This window comes from Triticum urartu, chromosome 3 (genome assembly GCF_003073215.2).
Source record: "Triticum urartu cultivar G1812 chromosome 3, Tu2.1, whole genome shotgun sequence".
Taxonomy (NCBI): Eukaryota; Viridiplantae; Streptophyta; class Magnoliopsida; order Poales; family Poaceae; genus Triticum; species Triticum urartu.
In genome coordinates this window covers 152,098,644-152,117,371 of record NC_053024.1, presented here as the reverse complement: position 1 = coordinate 152,117,371, position 18,728 = coordinate 152,098,644, and positions in this window count along the sequence as shown.

The window sequence follows — 18,728 nt, the reverse complement described above, 5'->3', positions numbered from 1 at the left end:
TGGAGCTTCCTAGCTCCCTCTACCTCTATAAATAGACCCTCCTCCGAAATTTCCGGGTCTTCTTCCCCCTAACCGTAGAAAAAACCCCTCTCCGCCGCCAGACAATGTCCGCCCTAGCCGGACGCACCGCCGCCACCAATCCGGGGGTGCCACATGTCCCGTGCGCCGCCCCACATCGCCGCTTCTGCCCGCGCCGGCCCGCGAGGCCCGTGCGGGGCCCTCCCCGGCCCGACGCGAGCGCCGCCCCGCGCCTCTTCCTCTGCGAGTGCGTCGCCTCCCCGCCTCCTCTTGCCGGATCGCCGCTGCCGCGCCATCGCCGGCTGAAGCCAAGCTCCGCCCCGGCGAGCTCCCCGCCGTGCTGCTTCCGCCCGACGCCGCCACAGGTCACCGCCTCGTCGTCCGTGCCAAGTCCGGCTACCCGGCGACCCCACGTCCCTCTCCGGTGAGGACCCGGTCCAACTCCGGCGACCTCAACCCCGGCCATCCTCGTCTTCCGCGCCACGATCCAGATCTGGATCCGCCGCCGCTACAGTAACCCTAGATCTGGGGTTGACTTTCCCTCTCGCTCAATTATTTTTATGCAATCTTCATCATGCCATAACTCTGTATCCGTAGCTCCAGTTTGTGCGTGTAGCATATCAAAATGTTCGTCTCGACGAGTACATCATTTCATCTCATTGCATCATTTTCATTTGAGCTCATCTTGATTCCCGAAATTCTGTTAGAAGAGGGCTATGTGAGGAAAGTTGCAGATCTGTTTCAGCAAATAGCCTTTTGTCATTTTTGCCATGATTCATGTGTGCATGCTATGATCCTGAGCTCTACATGTGTTTTGTTAAATGCCATGCCATCTTTACAGGGGTGTATTCCATGTATTTTTGTGATCTTCGTGGTGACTAGCACAAGCATGCAAAGTAGCTTACTCGGTGAAGCTAATTTCAGGGACTTAGAATTTCACTAAGTCCTTGTCCTGATATTGTTTTTAACGTATGTTCATGTTGTTTCCTAGTGATTCATGCCTCTTTTGAGCATGTTCAGTAAGGATGTTTTGTAGATAATGTTGTGCTCTATCCATCCATGTCTTTGTTTGCATTTATGGAGCACCCTAGCTTGGGTCAATCGAGCTCTACTTTTGCTATAAAATGTTCCTGGCAGATTGTTGACATGTTTAGCGATTTTGCCGAGGATGTTGTTATTGATCTGTGCATGCTATGTTATTGTTCTTGACATGTCTAGCTCCTATGCCATGTCTTCTTGATGGATGTATGCTTAGTTTGTCATGAAATGCCTCGTAGTGAGTGCATCAAGCTCGTGAACATGCCTACTTGGTAATCTGTTTTGCATGCTCCAGTTTTTCACTAAGTCTGAATCTGTTTATGTTTTTGCTATGTTCACATGCTTGCATTTGTATTTTCTGATCCCTTTTGGCTCATGGTCACTAAGGGACTTTTGTTATATGCTTTGATTAGCTTCATGCCATGCCTTTCCTTGCCATGTTATATTCCTGTAGCATGTAGTTTTCATGCTCTAAAGTGTGCTTCCTGATGTTAAATTCCTGATTTGTTGTTATTTCTCTAAGGCTGGAACCTGTTATCGTTTGCACTTTTGCCATGCTTGTTTGAACCTGTTAATGAGTGGTTTAGCCGTAGCTCAGTGTTCATCTTTTGTCAAGCATCATGAGTGGATCCATTCCATTTATTTTGTTGCTATGTTTGGGTGCTGTAGCATATTTAACTTGATGCATTTAGTTGCTCACTTGCTGTTTATCGCAGACCGGTGCCATATTTGTTTTGCTTGCCATTTCCAAACCGTGCATCCGATTCCGGTGATCTTTATATCGATTTCGACCGAAATCATCCCCTCTTTCTAGTGGCACTCTTGGATTTCCATGTTGAGGCCAGGTTCATTCATTCCTTTCCAAATCTTGCATATGCATCACATACCGCATCCCGCATATCATACTATGTTTGCATCATGTTGCTTGAGCATTGCACGTGGGTGATTGTATTCCTTTTGCTTGTTGTTCTTGTTTGGGTAGAGCCGACAGACGAGTTCGTGAACGAGGAGCCCGTTGAGTTCGCTTACGAGGATCAAGACAACTCTGAGAACTTTGCAGGCAGGATGACCATACCCTCGAAATCACTTCTATCTTTGCTTGCTAGAAGCTCGTTCTTTTGCTATGCCTATGCTACGATACCTACCACTTGCTTATCATGCCTCCCAAATTTCCATGTCAAACCTCTAACCCACCATGTCCTAGCAAACCGTTGTTTGGCTATGTTACCGCTTTGCTCAGCCCCTCTAATAGCGTTGCTAGTTGCAGGTGAAGATTGGAGATCGTTCCTTGTTGGAACTTGTTTATTGTTGGGATATCACAATATTATCTTGTTTATCTTAATGCACCTATATACTTGGTAAAGGGTGGAAGGCTCGGACTTATGCCTGGTGTTTTGTTCCACTCTTGCCGCCCTAGTTTCCGTCATACCGGTGTTATGTTCCTTGATTTTGCGCCCCTTATGCGGTTGGGTGATAATGGGAACGCCTTGACAGTTCGTCTTGAATAAAACTCCTCCAGCAAGGCCCAACCTTGGTTTTACCATTTGCCACCTAAGCCTTTTTCCCTTGGGTTTCGCAGACTCAAGGGTCATCTTTATTTTAAACCCCCGGGCCGGTGCTCCTCTGAGTGTTGGTCCAAACTAGAGTCCTTTGCAGCGCCCCCTCGGGGAAACTCGAGGTTTGGTTTTAGCTGTACGGAGCGCTCATCCGGTGTTCCCTGAGAACGAGATACGTGCGACTCCTATCGGGATTTGTCGGCACATCGGGTGGCTTTGCTGGTCTTGTTTTACCTGTCAAAATGTCTTGTAACCGGGATTCCGAGTCTGATCGGGTCTTCCAGCTAGAAGGAATATCCTTCGTTGACCGTGAGAGCTTGTGATGGGCTAAGTTGGGACACCCCTACAGGGATTTGAACTTTCGAAAGCCGTTCCTGCGGTTATGGGCAGATGGGAATTTGTTAATGTCCGGTTGTAGAGAACTTGACACATGACTTAACTAAAATACATCAACCGCGTGTGTAACTGTGATGGTCTCTTCTCGGCGGAGTCCGGGAAGTGAACACGGTGTTGGAGTAATGCTTGACGTAGGTTGTTCTAGGACCACTTCTTGATCATACTTTCTCTAACGTGCCTTGCCTTCTCTTCTCGCTCTCATTTGCGTATGTTAGCCACCATATATGCTAGTCGCTTGCTGCAGCTCCACATCATACCTTTACCTTACCCATAAGCTTAAATAGTCTTGATCGCGAGGGTATGAGATTGCTGAGTCCCCGTGACTCATAGATTCCTTCCAAAACCAGATGCAGGGACCGATGATTCCGCTCCACGTGACGCGTTTGAGCTCAAGTGGGAGTTTGATGAAGACTCTCGTCGTTACTATGTGTCTTTCCTAGATAATCAGTAGTGGTGCCCAGTTGGGGCGATCGGGGACTTTGTCGCATTTGGTGGTTGATCTTTATTTCGGTTCCGTAGTCGGACCCTCAATGTATTGGATGAATGTAATGACTTATTTATGTATTTGTGTGACGTGGCGAGTGTAAGCCAACTATGTACCTTTCCCCTTTATTTATTTACAGGGGTTGTTGTGAAGATTACCTCACTTGCGACATTGCTTTCAATGCGGTTATGCCTCTAAGTCGTGCTTCGACACGTAGGATATATAGCTGCATTGAGGGCGTTACATTAATTGCCGAAAACAAAGATAAGGGGCCACATAGCGATGACGAGGAGGAGACCCGGCAGCCGAATACCGGAGGACAGAAGAGGTTCCCCCCACAAGTGCGGACGGTGAACATGATATATGCAACGCACATCCCCAAACGGGAACGGAAGCGTGCGCTCAGGGACGTATATGCATTGGAGCCAGTCGCCCCAAAGTTCAACCCATGGTCCTCCTGTCCGATCACCTTCGATCGCAGGGACCACCCCACTACTATTCGTCATGGCAGATTCGCCGCACTGGTCCTAGACCCAAACATTGACGGATTTCACCTCACTCGAGTTCTTATGGATGGCGGCAGTAGCCTGAACCTACTTTATCAGGGCACAGTGCATAAAATGGGTATAGACCCCTCAAGGATCAAACCCACAAAAACGACCTTTAAAGGCGTCATTCCAGGTGTAGAGGCCCATTGCACAGGGTCAATTACACTGGAGGTGGTCTTCGGATCCCCGGATAACTTCCGAAGCGAAGAGTTAATCTTCGATATAGTCTCGTTCTGCAGCGGTTATCATGCACTGCTCGGGCGAACTGCATTTGCTAGATTCAATGCGGTACCGCATTATGTATACCTCAAGCTCAAGATGCCAGGGCCTCACGGAGTTATTACGGTAAATGGAAACACAGAGCGCTCTCTTCGAACAGAGGAGCACACTACGACCCTCGCAGCAGAAGCGCAAAGCAGTCTCTCAAGGCAACCAACCAGTTTGGCGTTTCAAAACCCGGACACCGTCAAGTGCGCTCGGAGCAATCAGCAAACAGACCGACTGGCGCGATCTGAGTTCGCGTAGCAATGCTGCCCCCACCCCAGTCCCAGCCATATGGCGAAACTCGTGCCACGTGTACATAATTACGCATTAAAAATACCATGGGCACAGGTGGGGAGGGGGGCACAACTGTGGCATGCCCCAAGACGCGGCTTAAACCGCACTAGGGGATCCCCGTTTGGTTATTCTTCTCTTTTTTCAGGACCTTACTCTGGAAACACTGTCCGGCAGCACTATTGCCAAACACATGATGCAACAACCAAGGAGGCAGACAACTATGTCACACCACGGAATTTCCAGGTGGATTACAGTAACGAGCGAAATATTTAATTTGTACTATTCCTCAGCCTGCCCTTGGAAAGGACACAGTCCTACTCTTTGCTTATCGCACTATCTGTATCATTCTGCTTTAACGCACCTTTTTTAAATAAACAATGCATAGCACTGCGCCTATTATTGCATTCTTGTTTTGTATATATGTGTCCATTAATGACGCCTTGCAACCGTACACTTTGGTACGACCGATACACCAGGGGCTTAAGTACCCATAATATGGTGTGAGAAGTCCGAACACTTTCACAAGTGCGGCACCCCGAACTTATAGCATTATATGCATTAGCTCCGAATCATGTCTTTGGTCAAATGTTGGGTTTGTCCGGCTCCTATGTTTTGGTACCTTACGTTCCGCTCTATCAGCTAAGGTAGCGCTAGGAGAACTACTGCGATTGTGCCCCAGTTCTGCCGGGCTTAGCACCTCAGTAGAGAAAGCTAAAACTGACTGTCATGATAAGGCGAGAGACTGGTCGCTGTTCGGCGAGGTTTTCGAGTCCCTAAAGACTTATGCCGCTTAGGGCGAGGGGCCGACCCTGTCTGTCTTAAGGCGTGTATCACGCCCCGAATTCGGCCTTCTGAATACCAGGGGCTTCGCCGAAATTTAGAATTATAGAATTCTATGGCTAAGTGATAAAGCATTATTAGTCCGGTTGCCTTGTTTGCTGTGCTGAGCACCTCCCTCGAAGGACCCAAACATGGGAACAAGAGTGCTCAGGTTTATCCTGAACACCCCGGCACTCGTAGCATGGGGGCAGAAGCCGAGGGCTAGCCATCTCTCAGATTGGATAAACGGCCAAACAAAGGAAATATTTTAAATTCAAACAAGTGTTGCATAGCGCATATGTAACAAGTTTTCATAAACACAGGATCACACGAGCAAGTTTCACTCAAATATTACATCTTTTGTGCACTCGTCCGCTATGAGACGGGCACCCGGTAGAACACCCTCGTAGTACATCTCGGGGTGGCGGTGCTCCTTGCCCTCTGGCGGCCCTTCCTTGATCAGCTTCACGGCGTCAAGCTTGACCCACTGCAATTTCACACGGGCGAAAGCCCGGCGTGCATCTTCAATGCAGACGGATTTCTTGACGACCTCGAGCCGCGGGCAGGCATCCACAAGCTGCCTCACCAGGCCGAAGAAGCTGTTCGGAAGGGCGTCGCCAGGCCACAGCCGGACTATAAAGCCCTTCATGGCCTGTTCAGCCGCCTTATGTAGCTCGACCATCTGCTTCAGCTGGTCGCTCATTGGCACCGGGTGTTCGACCTCAGTATACTGAGACCAGAACAGCTTCTTCGTTGAGCTTCCATCCTCGGCCTGGTAAAATTGTGCGGCATCGGACACGCTGTGGGGAAAATCTGCGAATGCTCCTGGAGAGCTCCGGATTCGGGTAAGTAATCGGTAATTTACTTTTACATGCTTGCTTTGCATATAGAAAGCCTTACCCGCCGCTATCTTCTTCATTGCGTCGATCTCCTGGAGGGCCTTTTGGGCTTCGGCCCTGGCACTTTTTGCGCTCTTGAGGGCCGCGGCAAGCTCAGACTCTCGCGTCTTTGAGTCAAGCTCCAACACCTCGTGCTTCGCCACGAGAGCCTAGAGCTCTTGCTGCACCTCGCCCACCGAGCCTCGTGCTTCTCTCGCTCGGTGCGCTCCTTGGCCACTTTATCTTCGGCCTCAGACAATGCTTGCTTTAGGGTCGCCACTTCGGTCACGGCCCTTGGCAAATTCATGATAATCCTGTCATTTTGCAATCGCATTCTTTTTATACATATACATAGACTAGGTACTACTTACCTTTATTCTCCTCGAGCTGCCTCTTGGTAAGGCCGAGCTCGTCCTGGGACCCTTTAAGGTCCTGCTTCAGTACGGCGACCTCCGCAGTCAGTGCGGCGGACGCCAGCAGCGAAACCTGCATATGCATATTGACATACTCATATTAGACTCCTGCGATATTGTTTGATCCTCTGTTCGGCTTTTCTTTGCGAACACCGAACAGAGCATTAGGGGCTACTGTCTATGCGGTAATATTTTTCCTATACTTTAAACACTTACCTCAAAGCCTGTTAGAAGGCTGGCACAGGCTTCAGTCAATCCGCTCTTAGCGGACTGAACCTTCTGGATCACCGCACTCATAATAGTGCAATGCTCCTCGTCAATGGAAGCGCTGTGAAGCGCTTCCAGCAAATTGTCCGGCACCTCTAGATGGACAGAGGTCGTCGGTGCAGGTGTCTTGCCCCCCCCTTTGAAGGAGGCCGCCTACCCGAGCCCGGAACCACTGGAGGTTCCGGCGCGGTGTTCGGCTGAGGGCCGAACTCAGAGCTCTCAGGGGCCCCTTCCCCTCGGCTCCCGGAGTCCGGAAGGTCGCCTTGAGGCGCCTCCGGGACTGTCTCCCCTCGACCTGGTGCCTCTTGAGACAGCACCTCGGCATCGTCAGCAGGATGAGGGGAGGTGGCGGTCGGGACTGGATCACTATCCATGTCCGACGAGCCCAGGGAGCCGTCCGATGATACATCGATATTGGCTCGTGGCGGCCTGCATAATCATGTTTCGGCGTTAGGGAAAGCAGTGCGGCAAAGGAATGCTATGACTTACTCTTGTATCCGAATACTTACGACTTCCCCAGGGGGTTGGCCCTGGGCAGCCACTCGTCATCGCTATTGGCGGTGGTGGAGTAGTCCGTAGGGAGGGTCCGTCCTTTCTTGGACCCTCCGGCCTCCCCAGTTGGGGCGGCCTTCCTTTTCTTGTCTCCCCCGTCTAGAGGGGGAGCATCCTCCTCGTCTTTGGGGGAGGATTGCGCCGTTGAGTCCTCGGACGGTAAGTCCGGTGACGCCTGGCGTCGGGAACTCTTTCGGGTTCCCTTGGCCTTCTTGGTCTTCTCCGGCACCGTATAGGGAGCCGGAGTCACCATCTTCGTCAGAAGAGCGTTTGCTGGGCCTTCGGGCAAAGGAGCCGGACAGTCGATCTGTCCGGCCGTCTCCTGCCAATCCTGTTGAAGGTACGAGAGTTTAGATCCTGCATGGAGCCAAGCTATGAAAAACATCTATCCTGTAAGAGGTAAAGGCAGCTTACCACGCTGGCTTGGCGCTTCGCGCTGAATCCGCGATCCTCAGTAGTATGAGGGGGGACCTCGGCGCTCTTAAACAGCACCCTCCAGGCATCTTCATGAGTTGTGTCGAAGAGCCTGTTCAGAGTTCGGTGCTGCGCCGGGTCAAACTCCCACAAGTTGAAGGCCCGTTGTTGGCACGGGAGGATCCAGCGGATGAGCACAACTTGGACTACGTTGACAAGTTTGAGCTTCTTGTTCACCATGCTTTGAATGCATGTTTGGAGTCCGGTCAGCTCTCCCGGACTACCCCAGGACATGCCCTTCTCTTGCCAGGAGGTGAGCCATATGGGGAAGCCAGATCGGAACTCGGGGGCCGCTACCCATGTAGGGTCACACGGCTCGGTGATATAGAACCACCCCAATTGCCACCCCTTTATTGTCTCCACAAAGGAGCCCTCGAGCCATGTGACGTTGGGCATCTTGCCCACCATGGCGCCTCCGCACTCCGCCTGGCAGCCGCCCACTACCTTCGGCTTGACATTGAAAGTCTTCAGCCATAAGCCGAAGTGGGGCTTGATGCGGAGGAAGGCCTCGCACACAACGATAAACACCGAGATGTTGAGGATGAAGTTCGGGGCCAGATCGTGGAAATCCAGGCCATAGTAGAACATGAGCCCCGGACAAATGGGTGGAGAGGAAATCCCAGTCCACGGAGGAAATGGGTGAGTAACACCACCCTCTCATGGGGCCTGGGGGTGGGGATGAGCTGCCCCTCATCTGGGAGCCGGTGCGCGATGTCGTCGGGCAGGTATCCGGCTCTCCTCAGCTTCTTAATGTCTCCCTCCGTGACGGAGGAGACCATCCACTTGCCTCCCGCTCCGGACATGGCTGGAGAAGGTTGAGGTGGGGAATGCGGACTTGGGCGCTGGAGCTCGAGTGCGCGAAAACGGATAAGCAAAGGAGGAAGAAGGCGTGGATGAAAAGGTGAATCCTTATCCCTTTATATGGGCGGCCGAAACTAAGCGTCCCCACTAGCCTGGTAAAACTTGCTTGTCCCCCAAGCGCCATAATTGATGGCGTGGTTGGGTTACCCACACCCGTATTGATGAGAATCCCGTAATAAGGGGACACGATCTCTGCTTTGACAAGGCATGTCAAAAAACTGCCTCGCGTTATGTGCGGGGCTAGTTAAAGGAAACGGTTCGAATAATCATCGGGCCGAGATGTAGTGACATGTTGCCAAAGTACGTCAGCAAATTAGATTTGTGAAATATTATTCTCTCTACGGTGGTATGTGGAACTTATTTTGCAGGGTCGGACACTATCCTTATATTCAAAATTCTTTCGTGGTGTATTTGGAGGAGGAACCCGCCTTGCAATGTCGAAGACAACACTGCACGCCGGACTCGTCGTCATTGAAAGCCTGGTTCAGGGGCTACTGAGGGAGTCCTGGATTAGGGGTCTCCGGACAGCCAGACTATACCCATTGGCCGGACTGTTAGACTATGAAGATACAAGTTTGAAGACTTCGTCTCGTGTCCGGATGGGACTCTACTTGGCGTGGAAGGCAAGCTAGGCAATACGGATATGAATATCTCCTCCTTTGTAACCGACCTTGTGTAACCCTAACCCTCTCCGGTGTCTATATAAACCGGAGGGTTTTAGTCCATAGGACAACAACGACAACACACAATCATACCATAGGCTAGCTTCTAGGGTTTAGCCTCTCTGATCTCGTGGTAGATCTACTCTTCTAGTACCCACATCATCAATATTAATCAAGCAGGACGTAGTGTTTTACCTCCATCAAGAGGGCCCGAACCTGGGTAAAACATTGTGTCCCCTGCATCATGTTACCATCCGGCCTAGACGCATAGTTCGGGACCCCCTACCCGAGATCCGCCGGTTTTGACACCCACAGTGATGATCATCATTTTTTAGAGCATTGTCCCAAGTGAGGAATATATATATATATATATATATATATATATATATATATATATAAAGGCCATAAAAAGAGAAGGCCCAAAAAAGAGAGAAAAAGAGAGAAGGGACAATGTTACTATCCTTTGCCACACTTGTGCTTCAAAGTAGCACCTTAATCTTCATGATAGAGAGTCTCTTGTTTTCTCACTTTCATATACTAGTGGGAATTTTTCATTATAGAACTTGGCTTGTATATTCCAACAATGGGCCTCCTCAAGTGCCCAGGTCTTCATGAGCAAGCAAGTTGGATGCACACCCACTTAGTTTTCTTATGTTGAGCTTTCATACATTTATAGCTCTAGTGCATTTGTTGCATGGCAATCCCTACTCCTTGCATTAACATCAATCGATGGGCATCTCCATAGCCCATTGATTAGCCTCGTTGATGTGAGACTTTCTCCTTTTTTGTCTTCTCCACTAACCCCCCTCATTATATTCTATTCCACCCATAGTGCTATGTCCATGGCTCGCGCTCATATATTGCGTGAAAGTTTATAGGTTTGAGATTACTAAAGTATGAAACAATTGCTTGGCTTGTCATCGGGGTTGTGCATGATGAGAGCATTCTTGTGTGACGACAATGGAGCATGACTAAACTATATGATTTTGTAGGGATGAACTTTCTTTGGCCATGTTATTTTGAGAAGACATAATTGCTTAGTTAGTATGCTTGAAGTATTATTATTTTTATGTCAATATGAAATTTTGTCTTGAATCTTTCGGATCTAAATATTCATACCACAATTAAGAAGAATTACATTAAAATTATGCCAAGTAGCACTCTGCATCAAAAATTCTGTTTTTATCATTTACCTACTCGAGGACGAGCAGGAATTAAGCTTGGGGATGCTTGATACGTCTCCAACGTATCTATAATTTTTGGTTGCTCCATGCTATATTATCTACTGTTTTGGACATTATTGGGCTTTATTATCCACTTTTATATTATTTTTGGGACTAACCTATTAACCGGAGGCCGAGCCCAGAATTGCCGTTTTTTGTCTGTTTTAGGGTTTCGAAGAAAAGGAATATCAAACAGATTCCAAACGGAATGAAACCTTCGGGAACGTGATTTTCTCAACGAACAACACCCGGGAGACTTGGACCCTACGTCAAGACACAAAAGAGGAGGCCACGAGGTAGGGGGCGTGCCTACCCCCCCGGCGCGCCCTCCACCCTCGTGGGCCCCCTGTTGCTCCACCGACATACTCTTTCCTCCTATTTATACCTACGTACCCCCAAACGATCAGATACGGAGCCAAAAACCTAATTCCGCCGCCGCAACTTTCTGTATCCACGAGATCCTATCTTGGGGCCTGTTCCGGAGTTTCGTCAGAGGGGGCTTCGATCATGGAGGGCTTCTACATCAACACCACAGCCCCTCCGATGAAGTGTGAGTAGTTTACCTCAGACCTACGGGTCCATAGTTATTAGCTAGATGGCTGCTTCTCTCTTTTTGGATCTCAATACAATGTTCTCCCCCCTCTCTTGTGGAGATCTATTCGATGTAATCTTCTTTTTGCGGTGTGTTTGTTAAGATTGATGAATTGTGGGTTTATGATCAAGTTTATCTATGAACAATATTTGAATCTTCTCTGAATTCTTTTATGTATGATAGGTATTCTTTGCAAGTCTCTTTGAATTATCACTTTGGTTTGGCCTACTAGATTGATCTTTCATGCAATGGGAGAAGTGCTTAGCTTTGGGTTCAATCTTGCGGTGTCCTTTCCCAGTGACAGTAGGGGCAGCAAGGCATGTATTGTATTGTTGCCATCGAGGATAACAAGATGGGGTTTTCATTATATTGCATGAGTCTATCCCTCTACATCATGTCATCTTGGTTAAGGCATTACTCTGTTTTTAACTTAATACTCTAGATGCATGCTGGATAGCGGTCGATGAGTGGAGTAATAGTAGTAGATGCAGGCAGGAGTCGGTCTACTTGTCTCGGACGTGATGCCTATATACATGATCATACCTAGATATTCTCATAACTATGCTCAATTCTGTCAATTGCTCAACAGTAATTTGTTCACCCACCGTAGAATACTTATGCTCTCGAGAGAAGCCACTAGTGAAACCTATGGCCCCCGGGTCTATCTTTATCATATTAATCTCCTACTACTAGTTATTTCCTTTGCTTTTTTTACTTTGCCTTTATTTTACTTTGCATCTTTATCACAAAAATACCAAAAATATTATCTTATCATATCTATCAGATCTCACTCTCGTAAGTGGCCGTGTAGGGATTAACAACACCTATTCACGTTGGTTCCGAGGATTTATTTGTTTTGTGCAGGTACGAGGGACTCGCACGTAGCCTCCTACTAGATTGATACCATGGTTCTCAAAAACTGAGGGAAATACTTACACTACTTTGCTGCATCATCCCTTCCTCTTCGGGGAAAACCAATGCAGTGCTCAAGAGGTAGCAAGAAGGATTTCTAGCGCCGTTGCTGGGGAGGTCTACGCAAAAGTCAACATACCAAGTACCCATCACATACCCTTATCTCCCGCATTACATTATTTGCCATTTGCCTCTCGTTTTCCTCCCCCCACTTCACCCTTGCCGTTTTATTCGCCCTCTCTCTCTATCCTCCCTCTCTTTCTCTATTTGTCTCTTTTTGCCCGCTTGATTTTTGTTTGCTTGTGTGTTAGTTTGCTTGGTTGTCACGATGGCTCAAGATAATACTAAATTGTGTAACTTTACCAATACCAACAACAATGATTTTATTAGCACTCCGATTGCTCCTCTTACCGATGTTGAATCTTGTGAAATTAATACTGCTTTGCTGAATCTTGTCATGAAAGATCCGTTTTCCGGCCTTCCTAGTGAAGATATTGTTACCCATCTAAATAGCTTTGTTGATTTGTGTGACATGCAAAAGAAGAAAGATGTGGATAATGATATTGTTAAATTGAAGCTATTTCCTTTTTCGCTTAGAGATCGTGCTAAAGCTTGGTTTTCGTCTTTGCCTAAAAATAGTATTGATTCATGGAACAAGTGCAAAGATGCTTTTATCTCTAAGTATTTTCCTCCCGCTAAGATCATCTCTCTTAGAAACGATATTATGAATTTTAATCAAATTGATCATGAAAATGTTGCACAAGCTTGGGATAGAATGAAACTAATGATACGTAATTGCCCTACTCATGGTTTAAATTTCTGGATGATTATACGAAAAATTTATGCCGGATTGAATTTTGCTTCTAGAAATCTTTTAGATTCGTCCGTGGGAGGCAATTTTATGTAAATCACTTTAGGAGAAGCTACTAAACTCCTAGATAATATTATGGTTAATTATTCTCAATGGCATACTGAAAGATCTACTAATCAAAAGGTGCATGCGATAGAAGAAATTAATGTTTTAAGTGGAAAGATGGATGAACTTATGAAATTATTTGCTAATAAAAGTGTTTCTTCTGATCCTAATGATATGCCCTTGTCTACTTTGATTGAGAATAATAATGAATCTATGGATGTGAATTTTGTTGGTAGGAACAATTTTGGTAACAACGTGTATAGAGGAAATTTTAATCCTAGGCCTTATCCTAGTAATCCCTCTAATAATTATGGTAATTCCTACAACAATTCTTATGGAAATTATAATAAGATGCCCTCATATTTTGAATCTAATATTAAAGAATTAATTACTTCGCAAAAGAATTTCAATGCTATGATTGAAGAAAAATTGCTTAAGATTGATGAGTTGGCTAGGAACGTTGATAGAATTTCTCTTGATGTTGATTCTTTGAAATTTAGATCTATTACACCTAAGCATGATATCAATGTGTCTCTCAAAGCCATGAGAATTTCCATTGATGAGTGCAAAGAAAGAACCACTAGGATGCGTGCTAAGAAAGACGCCTTTATAATAGCGTGTTCTTATAGTTCCTATGAAAATAAAGATGAAGATCTAAAAGTTATTGATGTGTCCCCTATTAAATATTTGTTTTGCAATATGAATCTTGATAATGATGGGACTGAATATGATCCACCTTTACCTAGAAGGCGTTCCAAGAATTCAGAATTTTTTGATCTTGATGCTAAAATTGAAAAAAGAGGGATTGAAGAAATTAAAACCCTAGATGTTGCTAAACCCACTATTATGGATTTCAAGGAATTTAACTATGAAAATTTATCTTTGATTGATTGTATTTCCTTGTTGCAATCCGTGCTAAATTCTCCTCATGCTTATAGTCAAAATAAAGCGTTTACTAAACATACCGTTGATGCGTTGATGCAATCTTATGAAGAAAAACTTGAATTGGAAGTTTCTAACCCTAGAAAACTTTATGATGAGTGGGAACCAACTATTAAAATTAAAATTAAAGATCATTAATGCTATGCTTTATGTGATTTGGGTGCTAGTGTTTCCATGATTCCAAAGACTTTGTCTGATTTGTTAGGTTTCCGTGATTTTGATGATTGCTCTCTAAACTTGCACCTTGCGTATTCCAATATTAAGAAACCTATGGGAAGAATTAATGATGTTCTTATTTATGAAAATATGAATTATGTACCCGTATATTTTCTTGTTCTTGACATAGATTGCAATCCTTCATGTCCTATTATTCTTGGTAGACCTTTCCATAGAACGATTGGTGCAATTATTGATATGAAGGAAGGAAATATTAGATTCCAATTTCCATTAAGGAAAGTCATGGAACAATTTCCTAGAAAGAAAATTAAATTACCTTATGAATCTTTTATGAGAGCCACTTATGGATTGCCTACCAAAGATGGCAATACCTAGATCTATCCTTGCTTGTTATGCCTAGCTAGGGGCGTTAAACGATAGCGCTTGTTGGGAGGCAACCCAATTTTATTTTTATTCCTAGCCTTTTGCTCCTGTTTATTAATAAATAATTTATCTAGCCTCTGTTTTGGTTGTGTTTTTTGTGTTTAATTAGTGTTTGTGCCAAGTAGAACCGTCGGGAAGACTTGGGGAATGTCTTGTTGAACTTGCTGTAAAAAAACAGAAACTTTAGCGCTCACAAGAACTGCTGTCATTTTTATTTGGAGAGTGCTATTTAGTTAATTATTTTTGCAGATGATTAATAGATAAATTACTCACGTCGAGAAATTTATTTTAGATTTTTGGGGTCCAGATCTTGCACTAGCTACATATTACAACAGACTGTTCTGTTTTTGACAGATTCTGTTTTTCATGTGTTGTTTTCTTATTTTGATGAATCTATGGCTAGTAAAATAGTTTATAAACCATAGAGAAGTTCGAATACAGTATGTATAACACCAAAATAAATAAAGAATGAGTCCATTACAGTACCTTGAAGTGGCTTTTATTTTCTTTCGCTAACGGAGCTCACGAGATTTTCTACTTTAAGTTTTGTGTCATGAAGTTTTCAAGTTTTGGGTAAAGATTTGATGGATTATGGAACAAGGAGTGGCAAGAGCCTAAGCTTGGGGATGCCCATGGAACCCCTAAGATAATCTAAGGACACCTAAAAGCCAAAGCTTGGGGATACCCCGGAAGGCATCCCCTCTTTCGTCTACTTCTATCGGTAACTTTACTTGGAGCTATATTTTTATTCACCACATGATATGTGTTTTGCTTGGAGCGTCTTGTATTATTTGAGTCTTTGCTTTTTAGTTTACCACAATCATCCTTGCTGTACGCACCTTTTGGGAGATCCATACATGACTTGGAATTTGTTAGAATACTCTATGTGCTTCGCTTATGTCTTTTGAGTTATATAGTTTTGCTCTAGTACTTCACTTATATCTTTTAGAGCATGGTGGTGGATTTGTTTTATAGAAACTAATGATCTCTCATGCTTCACTTAGATTATTTTGAGAGTCTTAATAGAATGGTAATTTGCTTAAAATCCTAATATGCTAGGTATACAAGGTTAATAATAAAAATTTCTTAAGAGTGTTTTGAATACTAAGAGAAGTTTGATGCTTGATGATTGTTTTGATATATGGAGGTAATAATATCAAAGTCGTGCTAGTTGAGTAGTTTTGAAATTGAGAAATACTTGTGTTGAATTTTGCAAGTCCCGTAGCATGCACGTATGGTAAACGTTATGTAACAAATTTGAAACATGAGGTGTTATTTGATTGTCTTCCTTATGAGTGGCGGTCGGGGATAAGCGATGGTCTTTTCCTACCAATCTATCCCCCTAGGAGCATGCGCGTAGTACCGAGGTTTTTGATGACTTGTAGATTTTTGCAATAAGTATGTGAGTTCTTTATGACTAATGTTGTGTCCATGGATTATACGCACTCTCACCCTTCCATCCTTGCTAGCCTCGTCGGTACCGTGCATTGCCCTTTCTCACATTGAGAGTTGGCGCAAACTTCGCCGGTGCATCCAAACCCCGTGATATGATATGCTCTTTCACACATAAACCTCCTTATATCTTGCTCAAAACAGCCACCGTACCTACCTATTATGGCATTTCCATAGCCATTCCGAGATATATTGCCATGCAACTTTCCACCATTCCGTTCATCATGACACATTCATCATTGTCACATTGCTTAGCATGATCATGTAGTTGACATAGTATTTGTGGAAAAGCCATCATTAATAATTCTTTCTTACATGTCACTCTTGGTCCATTGCATATCCCGGTACAGCGCCGGAGGCATTCATATAGAGTCATCTTTTGTTCTAGCTTCGAGTTGTAATCAATGAGTTGTAAAAAAATAGAAGTGTGATGATCATAATTTTTTAGAGCATTGTCCCAAGTGAGGAATATATATAAAAGGCCATAAAAAAGAGAAGGCCCAAAAAAATGAGAGAAAAAGAGAGAAGGGACAATGTTACTATGCTTTGCCACACTAGTGCTTCAAAGTAGCACCTTAATCTTCATGATAGAGAGTCTCTTGTTTTGTCACTTTCATATACTAGTGGGAATTTTTCATTATAGAACTTGGCTTGTATATTCCAACAATGGGCCTCCTCAAGTGCCCTAGGTCTTCATGAGCAAGCAAGTTGGATGCACACCCACTTAGTTTTCTTTTGTTGAGCTTTCATACATTTATAGCTCTAGTGCATCCGTTGCATGGCAATCCCTACTCCTTGCATTAACATCAATCGATGGGCATCTCCATAGCCCATTGATTAGCCTCGTTGATGTGAGACTTTCTCCTTTTTTGTCTTCTCCACATAACCCCCCCATTATATTCTATTCCACCCATAGTGCTATGTCCATGGCTCGCGCTCATATATTGCGTGAAAGTTTATAGGTTTGAGATTACTAAAGTATGAAACAATTGCTTGGCTTGTCATCGGGGTTGTGCATGATGAGAGCATTCTTGTGTGACGACAATGGAGCATGACTAAACTATATGATTTTGTAGGGATGAACTTTCTTTGGCCATGTTATTTTGAGAAGACATAATTGCTTAGTTAGTATGCTTGAAGTATTATTATTTTTATGTCAATATGAAATTTTGTCTTGAATCTTTCGGATCTAAATATTCATACCACAATTAAGAAGAATTACATTAAAATTATGCCAAGTAGCACTCTGCATCAAAAATTCTGTTTTTATCATTTACCTACTCGAGGACGAGCAGGAATTAAGCTTGGGGATGCTTGATACGTCTCCAACGTATCTATAATTTTTGGTTGCTCCATGCTATATTATCTACTGTTTTGGACATTATTGGGCTTTATTATCCACTTTTATATTATTTTTGGGACTAACCTATTAACCGGAGGCCGAGCCCAGAATTGCCGTTTTTTGTCTGTTTTAGGGTTTCGAAGAAAAGGAATATCAAACAGATTCCAAACGGAATGAAACCTTCGGGAACGTGATTTTCTCAACGAACAACACCCGGGAGACTTGGACCCTACGTCAAGACACAAAAGAGGAGGCCACGAGGTAGGGGGCGTGCCTACCCCCCCGGCGCGCCCTCCACCCTCGTGGGCCCCCTGTTGCTCCACCGACATACTCTTTCCTCCTATTTATACCTACGTACCCCCAAACGATCAGATACGGAGCCAAAAACCTAATTCCGCCGCCGCAACTTTCTGTATCCACGAGATCCTATCTTGGGGCCTGTTCCGGAGTTTCGTCAGAGGGGGCTTCGATCATGGAGGGCTTCTACATCAACACCACAGCCCCTCCGATGAAGTGTGAGTAGTTTACCTCAGACCTACGGGTCCATAGTTATTAGCTAGATGGCTGCTTCTCTCTTTTTGGATCTCAATACAATGTTCTCCCCCCTCTCTTGTGGAGATCTATTCGATGTAATCTTCTTTTTGCGGTGTGTTTGTTAAGATTGATGAATTGTGGGTTTATGATCAAGTTTATCTATGAACAATATTTGAATCTTCTCTAAATTCTTTTATGTATGATTGGTTATCTTTGCAAGTCTCTTTGAATTATCAGTTTGGTTTGGCCTACTAGATTGATCTTTCATGCAATGGGAGAAGTGCTTAGCTTTGGGTTCAATCTTGCGGTGTCCTTTCCCAGTGACAGTAGGGGCAGCAAGGCATGTATTGTATTGTTGCCATCGAGGATAACAAGATGGGGTTTTCATTATATTGCATGAGTCTATCCCTCTACATCATGTCATCTTGGTTAAGGCATTACTCTGTTTTTAACTTAATACTCTAGATGCATGCTGGATAGCGGTCGATGAGTGGAGTAATAGTAGTAGATGCAGGCAGGAGTCGGTCTACTTGTCTCGGACGTGATGCCTATATACATGATCATACCTAGATATTCTCATAACTATGCTCAATTCTGTCAATTGCTCAACAGTAATTTGTTCACCCACCGTAGAATACTTATGCTCTTGAGAGAAGCCACTAGTGAAACCTATGGCCCCCGGGTCTATTTT